The following is a 12,552-nucleotide window of genomic DNA, read 5'->3' on the forward strand; positions in this document are numbered from 1 at the left end:
CTGACATTAGCTTAAATTCAATGGCGGCCTTACCGACAATGGAACCAATGAGTCATTTCTATATCAATAAATTCATCTCTAGATCAGTATTTTGTTTTAACTTTGCTTATGTCTTCAGTTAGGTAAAAAGCAAGATAATGTATAGTGAACAGGTGGTGATGCAAATTAGAATCTCCTCAGGGTGAGCAGGACTTATGTCGACTTCTTCCTGCGAACCTCCAGGTGAAATCTCCGCAAAAAGTCGGAGTGAGCTGAAGAAAATGTTTAGGAGAAATTCACTGTGAGCAGTTGGAATGGAGTCATGAAGTTTATATCATGTGGAAGTTAAAGAGTGTCACATAAAGGGGATGCATACAATATCAAGACATTTGTTCGCCATCTTTGAGTCGTTGGGAACTTTAATGGGACTTATCATCATCGTCATCATCATTATCATCGTCATCGTCATCATCATCATCATCACCATCATCGTCATGTCTCCTGAGATGATCTGTTCTGATCTGATTCATCTCTCTCTCTTAATAAGTCTGTTTTCTTACATCTAGCTGTTTTTTATTCCCCTTGATTGTCTCTCAGATCAAGAACTGACTCTGTTTTTGTTTGATTAGCTCAGTTTCTGTCTGAATGTGAGCCTTAGAGTAAAAACATGTAGAACCTAAAACACTCGAAGTTTCTCTGGGTGTCTGGCACTCCCTCTTCCCTCTCATGGTCCTGAAAAAGAGAAGCCAAGGTTAATTGTCTCTGTCTCTCTTTTGCATTTTTCACTTTGCTGTGATCCCTCCCCTGAGAGATGGGTCTTTGTTTGATTGCCTCTCGATAATCCTCTGATAAAGCGTCTGCAGATCAAGAGATGTCCACTCTGTAATCTCCAAATCAACAGGTAATTATAGAACAATCCCCAGATAATCTAATCTCTCATCTTTCCCACAGGAGACGCAGAGGCAGGGACGGGAGGGAAACTCAGAGTGACAAAGTCAGGGCTGAGGAAATGGGTTTGTTATGAGGAAGACTTCATACAGGATTCTAATGTTTCATTCATGATGATGATTGTGAAAAAATATAACATCTTCATGCATGAGCTTGCTTGATGAGAGCTTTGCTGCTCTGATTTGTTATGATTCCATAGCTTGCTTCCAACATCAATGTTAAGCATGAGCAAAGTGAAAAAAATGCAGTTCCTCTAGTGTCCACTAGAAGCTGTCTGTAGAGGAAGGAATCCCCATCAGGTCTCATGTTCATACCTCAAATTTCACAGCAGAAATAAACCTGTTTACCGCCTAATATAAAAACTGTTATCTTCCATGTCGCTCATTTTGTATTGCTTCATACTATGAGAGTGTTTTTTGAAATATAATGCATCCTTAAAGATAAGGTAAGAGTTTTATATAAATTTGCATGATAAGAGATGAAGCTGGTTTCACAGACAGGTTTGCGTGTCTCTACGGTGGCCCTGAAGTGCAAATCACAACGGCAAATCCGTAAACACAACGACTGTAAGCCATAGACATATATACGTATGTGTTTTGTTATTTGTTGTTGTGTTTTCTGATTTGCCGTTGTGATTTGCACTTCAGGGCCACCATATGTCTCAGCTGTTTGCCAGGAGGCAAATCGTTCTGCCTGTTTTTAGATTGAGTAAAAATTAGCTGGCCTCTGTTATGAGTTGATCTTTAGTTTTGCTTGTAGCTTGTGTTTCGTGCCTTATTTCCTCCTTGTCTATATTCTGTTATCCTTTGTCTTCCTCTTGTTGTTAGTGATCCATGTCTCGTGTTTTAGTCTGGTTTGTTGTGTTTCCTGTTTTATTATGTAGTTCTTGATGCCTGTGGGTCCAGTTTAGTTTTACTTCCTGTCCTTGTGGAAGCAGATTAGTTTCACCTGTGTCCTGTGTTCACACCTGTGTTAATCACTCTGTGTATTTAGTTCCTCTATTTCCCCTGTCCTGCGTGGATCATTGTACGTCTTCCTTGTGTTCTCTGTGTGTTTCTTGTTTCCAGTATTTTTCTGAACATGCTTCCTCCTCCATTTCTCCCCATTGTGACACAATGATCCAACACAGATGATATCACTTATGATACGTCCATGTTTCATACACTCTTTGTCTGGTACACAGGTTTTACTAAATATTACTGTGCTTCCAGTTTAAGGTTAGCTTGAACCTCATCATGCTCTACAGAAACACAAATCTTTGTGTTTGTGTTGTCCATGTTTTAGTAAAAAAGGAGGCATTAAATTTAATGTAAGCCACATGCACGTGAGAAGTCTTGATATATCTTATTTCAAGATTTTAGAAGCCAAAAATAAGCTCTTAAGTGTAATGAGTAAATAATATAAATTTCTTCCCAAAAACCTGTAATCTGGTTTTTAGCCATTTTAAATAAATGGTTCTCAGTGTTGATTTATTTCTGAATTTAATCTCACAATAAGACGAGTGGGACAGTCAGACTTTAGTTTTCTGTTTAAACGACTATGAAATGAATCGCTTCGATGCGTCCCTGCTCATCTTACAGTCAGGTGGTCTTATTTTTGCATCGATTTTTCTACCTCCTTTCCGCATTCATGTCTCTTCCTCAGACCAAAGCTTGAGCACCATCTTCAACAGTCTCCCAGTGAGCGGCCTCCTCTGACCAGCGTCTTCTGCAGCAGCAGGACGTCTCAGCCCGAGGCCTCGTACCGTCTCTGGTCAGACTCTCTGAAAGTAAACAGTTTAAAGTCTCATCAGCACTTTCCCTCTGAATTTCTGCGTTTGATTATCCTCTGAAGATTCCTCGTGACCTGACTGTACGTTGGTCAGGTCTGTTTCAGGAGACTGGGCTTCTCTCCACAGTAAAGATACATGCAGTGTTTTTTTCATCATTAAATGTGTTTCCATTTCTTTTGTCATTTTCACGCTCCATTAACAAAATGTGTGAAGAGGAGCTTGATGACTCTGTAATGGTGTTAGGATGCACTTACGGGCTTAAATTTCCATATTAATGAGGGTATCAGGAAGAGCTTTTTAGCACACACGGCAAACGCCAGCGCTGACTTCCCCTCAGCGACTGTGACTGAGTTGAAGCCTGCACCTTTAAAAACTGCCTCCCACCCACACCCCGTTTCAGAGCCAGCATAGCCTCTCTCTTGTTTAAATGAGCACCCTGATGATTGCCATCAGAGCTGAGTGAATCTAAGGTAGAGAAGCTGTGAGGAGGGAATGAGCCAAACAGATTGAATTGAAACAGGGCACGTATAAAAACAGCAATAAAACTAAATACAACAACAAAAAGCCTGAGTTAAGCTCGGCACGTAGCAGTTAAGAAAAGTCCATTTAAAGTACTCCGACGTGCTTTTAGAAAACAATCTGTGATGATAGAGTCCACGCAAACACTCCTTTTATTTTGTTTTTAGAGAGTAATGGTGTTTAGGGTCACTGAGCGATGGAAAAACACAAAGTGCATTACAGTTTTCAGTCCACACTGAGAAAGTGCTCCAAGAGTTTCCTCAGACAAACAGTTTGAACATTAATCTGAAATCTGCACATGGATGCAGAATCTGTCAGCAAGGTGTCAGAAGAGTTCTGTTTCTGTGTCCGTGTGGTATTGATTGATTTGGCTGAGCTGGTTTTTGGTTGTTTGCAGGAAAACCGTCTGTGGAGAACAAAGCAGCTGAAACCCCTGAATGAATCACTGCATGAAAATGTAGTTTTGTTTTTTATTCCAGTAAACAGATTTATCCTCATGAGTGCAGATAACATTTATGTTGGATCTACCACAACTTAATTCCCTCATCTTTGGTTTCTACAACAACAGATATGAGAGAAGGTTTAACACCGTATCAGCTCCATGTATTGAGTGTCTGCACCAAAACACAGAAAACTGCTTGTCAGCCTGGAGGAGAAGCTGTTTGGTGTACCTGACATGTGCGCCGTGTTTGTGTTTTTTTGCAGCTTGAGCAAAGTTTTAATGGTTTCATTGTTTCTACCTGTGCCATTGAAAGTTACTAACCATAGACCTTTCTGGAGTCCCTGAGCTCCATTGTCTCTTAGGTTCTTCTGCGCTGCTGTAGACGTCCTCCTGCTGTGGACGTTCCAGACTCCAGCTGATACGGACATGCTGGACTCCAGCGGCAAAAGCTACTGCCACTCGTCTCATCACTGTCACCGCTCCCTCTGTCTCTTTTACTCCTCTATCCCTCTTTCCAGATCCAACTCGAGGCAGATGGCTGTCTAACATGAGTCTGGTTCTGCTCGAGGTTTCTGCCTGTTAAAGGTGACATATTACGCTTTTTTCATCAATATATATTGGTCTAATAGGTCCCCAAAACATGTCTTTAAAGTTTATGCTCAAAAAAACACTTTGAAATCAGATTTTGGCATGCCTGAAGAACCCTCTTCTTCAGCCCAGTTCAGAACGGTCTGTTTCCCTCTGACCACGCCCCCTCAGGAAGTGGATGTGCCCTCGGCTCTCCAGCACATTGATCTAATGTTTACATGTTGGCTGAATAGACATGCTGCTTACAGGCCGCGCTACTTCAACCCTCTGAACTTGATCCAGAATCTGATCCTGACGGAGAGGCACCTGCAGCAGGACCTTTCTGAACGATTGGTCACAGATTTAGTGTTTCTTGTTGTTTTATTTGTCAGTATGTAGACGTGTGTCTTGGTACACAGCTACTAACATGTAGCTATGTGGCTATGCCACTTTGTCCACTCGTCTTTGTTAGAGTAACACTTGTTTGTTATAAACCCATCATGTAAAAGCCTAGAAGAAAAATACTGAGGAGCTGAATATTTACAATTTGACATGATAAACACAAAAAGTCCTCTCATCTCAAGTCCAGCTGTCTTACTCCAGAGAAGACTATGTAGGTGAGCTCTGATCGTAATTCTGGAAATGTCCATATCCCAATTTTAGAGACAGTGCCCTCTAGTGGCGAGATATAACGAGTGTGCCAACCAACCCGTGTGACAACCAACCCCATTCTCCCCTACTCATGGTGGATTAAGGTAGGGTCAGACTGAGTCTTACCCTGTCTTGGTGTTGGATCTCTGCTCATAATTTGACATAGAGTGGTCTAGACCTGCTCCGTTTGTAAAAGCGTCTTGAGATGATGTTTGTTTTGATTTGGTGCTATTCAAATAAAGATTGATTGATTGATTGAGTGTTTCTACCTCCTCTGTGAGATGAATGCCACATGAGGAGAGTCCCCGTGTAGATACTGTACCTGTGTCCTGCCTTCAGTGGTGACCTCTCCTTCATATTCTAAAGGATTATCTCCAATCTGCTGTTTGTCCAGGTTCTCCCTTTAAACATGGATTCTGTTTTTGTAACATGAGTCCAGTCCCAGACTTCTTCTCTCAGGTTTGTCTCTCGTTGGTGAGACGTGCTCGACTAAAGGCAGCACTTTGACAAAACAAGAAGAGACTTGTGCGATCCTCCGTCTGCTTTATGACCAAACATTTCATCATAGCAGCTGAAAAGCCTCCCTAATAAAGATGGTTGTACCTCTGATTAAAATTTCAGGTGCACACTTTCAGGTGGATGGATTTTTAATGCCTGACTAACAGCAGGTTAAGTAAGGTATGCAGACATCTTTTTGTCTCCGGGCGTTTCTCCGGCTCCTCTTCCAGAATCCAAATAACATTTCAGTCCATTTGGTGGGTCTGCAGGGGGTCTCTTCCTGGTTGCATAGTAATAAACGTAGAATTTCAGATGCACCACCTGCTCATATTATCATGTTTACACATCTTAGCATCTCCTTAGCAGCTAATTATAATATTATTCAGAACATAAACTGTAAAAAAACATTGAATTAGTCTCAGTGACGTCACGTCATGGTTACTGAAAAGGTGTGATGATGTAGAAAGATGGCAGAAATGCTGACTCAGTCTAAAGTTTGGCTAATCTACAAATTAAGAGTGTTGAAGCAATACGGACACTAGAAGCTGCAGAGAGGAACAGGTTGAAAGCCGAATGCTTGGTGCTTCAAAAATGCATTCAACGAACCGGTGTGTGACATCACGTTGGTCAGATGTATTATTTATACAGTCTGAAGATAAAAGCAGATAACACAGTAAGAATAACAATACTATTTAAAAAAGCAAATCTTCAAAAGGCTGAAAAACAGATCCAATAAATCCGCTCTGACCCGGTGAGCCGGTGTGTGGAGCTGCAGACGCAGGGACAGGGAGGGGTCTGGTGCATATGAATGGACTGTTGCTGTGCGATTGCATGGCTAGCTTGCAGCCTGGGGAGTCTGAGCCAAGCTCTAACACTCTTAATAATTTACCATGCAATTAAAATTTAAAGCAAATATACAGGAGAGTTTGTCAGCAAACCGAGGGAGGGTCACAGCTTTGCACCTCACAGAGCTTTCTGAAATGACTCGTGCCATGTTGGATGAGGTGTGTTTTTAAACAGAGCGATATTTCAGAGATTTAGTCATGCATTATTAAAAAAAACGTGATTGTGGCTTAATTAAACATTTAACATAAGCATTTTCATAACTGTGTTAGATGCTTATGGGCATTATGTTGTCCCTCTTTCCTCCCTGTGAAAGCATGGCGAGGGCGGTGCTGTTCTGACGGACACTGCAGCTCTCCTCCTGAACGGCAGGTTTACAGATTCACTCTGAATGTTTGTGTCAGAGTGTGAAGTCCTCTCTCTGCTGAATGATCTCAGATCATTACAATAGCTGCTGTTCACCACTTCCTCTCCTGTGATGAGGATCTTTTTATATCCGGTCTCAAATCAGCCTATTTTTACGTGTTTAATCATTACATTTTATTTATTTGAGTCAGTCCTCGCTGTCAGCGATACAGAACTCTGAGACAAACACTGGAGCTTCTTCCGCCCCCTCTGTAGTGATGAGGTTTGTGTGCCTTTCACACGTCTTTTAATCTGCTCGTCCAGATTTCGTTTCCTATTTTGGGAACGCTTTGCTTTGAGCGTCTGCCTCTGGAAAGGAATGAGAAGTCTAGTGCAATAGGTGAATTAACTAAAACGACCCAGTTTTGCTAAAAAGGCCGTTCTGCACTAAGATGATTTGAGGATTTCTCCTTTGACAACACGGATTCCAGCATGTTTACAGATTAGGGGGATCATTTTCAGAATGCATCTGCGTTCTCTGAGGCGGTAATAATCCAAGATGTTCTTTTGACGCTTTTTAGCGATGTGATGAGTAAGATTGTGCTGGATTTGTTTTTGTTCCTCTCTCTCACTGATCATGGTGCTGGTTTGTTTTTAGGTCTGCAGACACACTGCTGGGATCGTTGAGATTTTCTCTGTTCATTACATCTTTCTGCAGAATAATGCACAGTTAAGCAGTGCTGCACATTTAAGCTAAAGGGCCCTAAAATACAAAATGACTGTGGATCCTAAAATAGTGTTTCACTTCCCTCATTGTGCCGTACTCGATCTCCGTGGAGTGGACAAGTTTGTAAAGCACTCTGCTGATACTCTGGTGAAATGCTTTTTAGTTTCAGATCTGCAGCAGCATGGAGCGGTTTGATTTCAAACTGCTGACAAAATTCAAGTTTAATGAGAGATTTTAAGATCCACTGAAGCCTCTCCCCGAGGGGTTTGACCCTGGGTCAACACAGCCTTACTCTCAGTCTGAGGTGACATCCTTGATGTTTAATGTTCGGTGGTTTCCAGGGTGATGTGTGCTGGTTGTGTGATTGTGTTCATGCAGTATTTCACCACAGAAAAGGTTCATGCGCAAACAGCATGCTCCTTAATAAAGAAGGGCTGTTGGGTTAATAATAGAGATGGTACATTAAACAGAAGAAACTCTAAGGATGTGGAGTGAAAACGGCTATGAATTGTTTCTGTAGCCCACCTGCTGTGGAAATGTAGCTGCTAAGAGGGGATTGGAGTTTGCTCCTGTGGTGACGTAATTACAGGAGTGATTTTCATGCTACATAGGAATGCAAAACCAATCTCACTTTTACTCCATTAACGATTCTGCTGCCTCCTACACTTTGCTTCAGTGTTGCAGAGTTGAGATGTCAAAGATTAGAGCCAGACATGCTAACTGCTCTGCTGTTAGTTTCACAAGCAAACACAAATGTTTTTATTCTGTCCCAGCAGCAGAGGACCTGCTGTATTTAAACCGTTAGTCAGCTAAAGCCTGCACCTTGACTTTTTAACTTGATACTGAATATTTCTTCATTGCTTGATTTGGTGTTTTTCCGCTTCTGCATCCATGTGCACCAGTCTGCGCAGTGCCTCACATATATCATCCCGCCCCCTTGAGATCACTGCATGTTGTAAACAGCTAAACATACATTTATACCGAACCTTTAAATGGAGCGCCGCCTGCAAGCTATTTCAGGCAGACAACTCGAGCTGCGCTCATACTGACACGTCATCATCCTCCCTATCAGCTGATCTCAACATCCTCTCATTGGCGGTCTATTTAAGCTGCAAGTCACCCTGCCTCTGCTTTGCAAGTGCTCCTGCTGTCCTGCTCAGTGCTGTGTGAAAACTTTGTAACCACCTCTTCCCCAGCATCCACCTGCGAGCTCTGAGGGGGGTTAGTCCTATCTCATTGCTCCTAAATGTCTGTATTTCAATAATATATGAGGAGTAATGAGGTTTGGAGCCCATACGCCAAACACAGTACTGTATGCTGCAATAAACTTTATCTTAAGTAAACGTGAGTTGTCTGACTGAACTAACTTTGTGGTCTTTTGCCTTTAACCTGATCACACACATCATATTAAATCATTCCACAGAAAGTAGTCCGTCTCATTCCCCCTCTTCCTGTTGACACTGTGGTAGAAACGTTAGTGTGGTCTCAGGGCCTGTTGACACTGTGGTAGAAACGTTAGTGTGGTCTCAGTGCCTGTTGACACTGTGGTAGAAACGTTAGTGTGGGCTCAGGCTGGTCTTGAGAATGGGGAAATAATGACAGTAAGCGGGCACAGATGTGAGAGCAGCCTGAGGAGCTACTGGGCCCCAACCATCTCTGAGAGGGAAAAGTGGAGCAACATCCCATCCTGCAATCCGGGCAACAGCAGCATCTGTACCAAATATGCATAAAATCTGTAAAGCTAACTCTGATAGCATGCTTACGGCATCTGCAGGACTGACCTCCATGTTTTCTGCTGGCTCAGGACTTTCAGGTGTTACAGATGAAGGGCAGCAGAGAAACAGAGGAAGACGCTGTCTCTTCATCGTCTTTAGTCTCAGGTTGTCGTCAGAGGTCACAGGGTTCACGGGGGAGCAGAGTGACTGTGCTGAGCAGAGGAGTTTGTCTTGTTGATGAGTTGACAGCCTGTCATGTTGATTTGGCTGAGGATGAGTTTGTTTTGGAGACTGAGACGGAAAGAAGAGTCTGGTGACAAACAGACTGTGGAGAGTCACACTCCAGCTTCTCCCTGGAGGACCTGCTGGCATCCCGCTCAGACCGGCAAACACAGGAAAAGTAGGAGGAGGGGGGGGGGGCTCCCAGCCTGATCACAGAGGTGGAGGACTGGAAAGGTACATGAAGCAGTGCTTATCAATAATGGACCAACAGCATCCAGAGTAATGATAGTGAATGTGCTACACTCAGAGTTTGAGCTGCCTCCACCTTTCTGAAATCAGGATATGATGTTTAAACGAACACAAACACCGGTGTCGTATATCTTTCATCTGACGCGCCCCCCCCCCCCCCCCCGGCAGCATTAAAAAAAAACAAAATAAAAACAATAACTTGTTAGTTATGGTCTTGTTTGTGTTCGAAGATCATGAAGAGGTAACTGCATTAATTTCAGTATGTTTCAGAGTTGGTCATAAACTCCTCACAGGAGCTTTAAATAAAGGATGTTCACTTTTTCCCTCAGAGGAGTGTTTTGGTCTTTTTCCACATTTTTTGCTCTCCTGGATGCGGTCCGAGCAGGCTGTGAACGTTTTCTGCAGTGGTTGGATACCTGGTCTGGATGCTGCAGAGGAGTCTGCATGAAGCACCTTTGATGCATTGTTTGTTTTAATCCTGAGCCTCGGGCGTCGCTCAGTAAATGGACGCTTTATGTGTCTTTTCTGCGTAATGCTTTTTTGAGCTCTACCTGCTTTGATCAGCACATCCAGCCGCTCTGTTTAAATGAGTTTCCCTCGTTAAACATGTTTCACACCGCCTGCGTCGCTGACAGCTTGTCTAAGTTATGAATCCAAATAAAAACTTTTAAAAGCATGTGGGCATCCATCTGCAGAAAATGTAAATGTAGCAAATCACAGCTTTGTCATTCCATTAAAAACAACTTTACGGTAACATGACAGGGGAGGAGACGGAGTAATTGAGACAAAATAATTTCACACTTGTGTGGAAGAAGAACACAGGATCCAGGCATACGGGGGGAACTTTACAATACAGCTTTATTACATTCATCAAAACCCCTGGACTAAAGAACCTCAGAATGTACCTGTTGTTTAATATGGGGCGACCTGCCTGTTGGTTGTTCTGCTGGCTGGTTTCCTCCGTCTCACAGGGGCCGGCAGGCGGGGCTGAGGTATCATGGATAGAGAACACATGGGCCCAGGATACAGCAGACAACCCTACCTGACTGAGGGAAATGACCTGAATGTGTTTGAGTGACAGCTGTGTGCAGGAGGAGGGAGATGAGTCTTTGGAGACAGGATATGACATCAGAATCAGGCTGTGATGAGGACGAGGCCACAGAGACAGTTTCTACATTTATATCAGCGCTACTTGGAAACAAACAGACGTCTTCAAAATGATCCTCCTTCTTCAACCTCAAGATGTTTGTACGTGTCGCTCTTCCGGGTTTGCACCAGTCTCATGGTATAAACGTCACCCCCCCTTGCTGTTGGTGGGTTTTCCTGAATGTTTCCTGCTGTGTCTCTGACTTCTTACAGAAATTTCACTTGTGAGCTGGCAGGAAAGTCGAGGAGAAGAATTCAGCAGGTTGTGTTGAGTTGCTGCTCTGCTGCTTCCTCTTCAGGTGTGACTTACTTTTGATTCAGGTGTTTTTCTGGATCAACTTGGACCTTACTGATATATAGTCAGTAAAAATAACAACCTGAGCCTGTTAGGGACCAAACCAAGGACTGTTAGTGGACACACTTTGGCCTTTAGCCTCCTTGCTAACAGCTAAAGGGTGCCTGCCTGTCAGTGAAGTTGGCCATGCCTTTAATTAGGTCAAAAGTGTAACTTTAATATCTTCTAAATGAATTAATTATAAGAGAAATGAGAGTGCAGGAAGAAAATCGTCTTTTTTGAATGGGTGTGTATATGGCTTCTGGTGCTTCTGCAGCCAGCCTCTAGTGGACATTGGAGGAACTGCAGTTTTAAGCACCTCCATATCGGAGCCGTACAGGGCAGGTATTGCACTTGGCTGCAGGCTGAGAAAATCTATTGGAGCAACAACAAAACTTCTCACTACTCCAGCTATGTCAAGACAGGTCTTAGGTTTAAAAATAAAACTTGTCTCCTTCAGGGACGTTTAAATGTCGTCTTTGTCCTTTCTTACAGCACTTCGCTAAAGCAAAAAAAAACAAAACATGAACAACATCACCAACATGACAGATACTTTGTACCTAAAGAGGGTGGCTTCAGGTTGACTTGCTTAAAACATGATAACAGGAGAGAGTAATGAGCTACTATCCAAATCATGCTGGCTGACGAGGAGAGGAGGTTTTGATCCACCTCAGAGTAATCTAAAATGTTATAAAGTCTTCTCTCTCTCTCTCTCTCTCTCTCTCTCTCTCTCTCTCTGTCCTCTTCCCTCTCTTCAGTGAGGAGCTGGGTTAAAGGCAGAGCTGGATTTAAAGGTGACGCTGGCAGAGACAGGCTGGCCGTGTGTGCGTGGAGATCAGTGAGTGACAGCTTTTGTTCTCCTCCCAGCGACATGAGGAGGGCGTCTGCTGAGGGGAAGGTTTCGTCTCTGAAAGGACAAGACAGCGTGAAAACAGGAGGGCGAAAACACGCACAGACGGTATTTGAAAGTGGGAAATGTGACCATGCGAGGAATATAAAAACGATCATAAAACTACAGGACAAATAGCTCTCATCATAAAACTGACACGAGGATTTAAAGTCTCAGAGGCGTTCAAGGTACTCTGTAAATCAGAGAATTAAAGCTTTTTGTAGCACGTTGTGTTCTATTGATCCTAAAAGTCATACTCCATATCTTGATTAAATAAGTCTGGTGATAGTTTCCCAACATTCAAGTGTGTCTACGTTTCATTTGCATGTGTGTAATCACCTACATGTCGGTCACACACCTTGGTGGAGGACACTCGGCTTACAGCTCTTGACGCAGCGATTGGCTCATCAAGCCATGGGCTATGCCGCTCTCTGATTGGCCAGTCCAGCCAAGGGTCAGCTGTTACGATACCCAAGGTCGGTCCAGGCTAGCTGCTCCACCTTCTCCCTCTTCTCTGAGTCGATCAAGCTTTAGGAATATTCATGGACGTGGGTTCTTTAAAGCCGGAGCCTCCTCGAGCTGCAGATTTAATTGATATGATAATGAGGCAGGATTTAGTCACTCGACGTCCTTGCTTTTCTCTGCAAGAAATTCTTGTTTGAAGATTTATTTTCTTCCCTGGGGAACCATCGTCTGATCGGTGTCTG

At 43.2% G+C, this 12,552-nt stretch overlaps 1 long non-coding RNA gene across 2 annotated transcripts; it reads right to left on the minus strand.

Annotated features, from left to right (window-relative positions):
- Positions 1-394: 394 nt before the first annotated feature.
- On the minus strand, positions 395-9,553 carry LOC117823318. Of its 2 annotated transcripts, none has more exons than XR_004633365.1 (3): positions 9,072-9,553; positions 2,542-2,689; positions 395-711 (listed from the first exon to the last, which is right to left on the minus strand). It is a non-coding gene; the product is annotated as an uncharacterized LOC117823318 (long non-coding RNA). The 2 variants fall into 2 exon arrangements; XR_004633366.1 differs by lacking the exon at positions 9,072-9,553 and adding an exon at positions 3,981-4,031.
- Between the last annotated feature and the right edge of the window lie 2,999 nt (positions 9,554-12,552).

This window comes from Notolabrus celidotus, chromosome 12, assembly GCF_009762535.1.
Source record: "Notolabrus celidotus isolate fNotCel1 chromosome 12, fNotCel1.pri, whole genome shotgun sequence".
Lineage (NCBI taxonomy): Eukaryota > Metazoa > Chordata > Actinopteri > Labriformes > Labridae > Notolabrus > Notolabrus celidotus.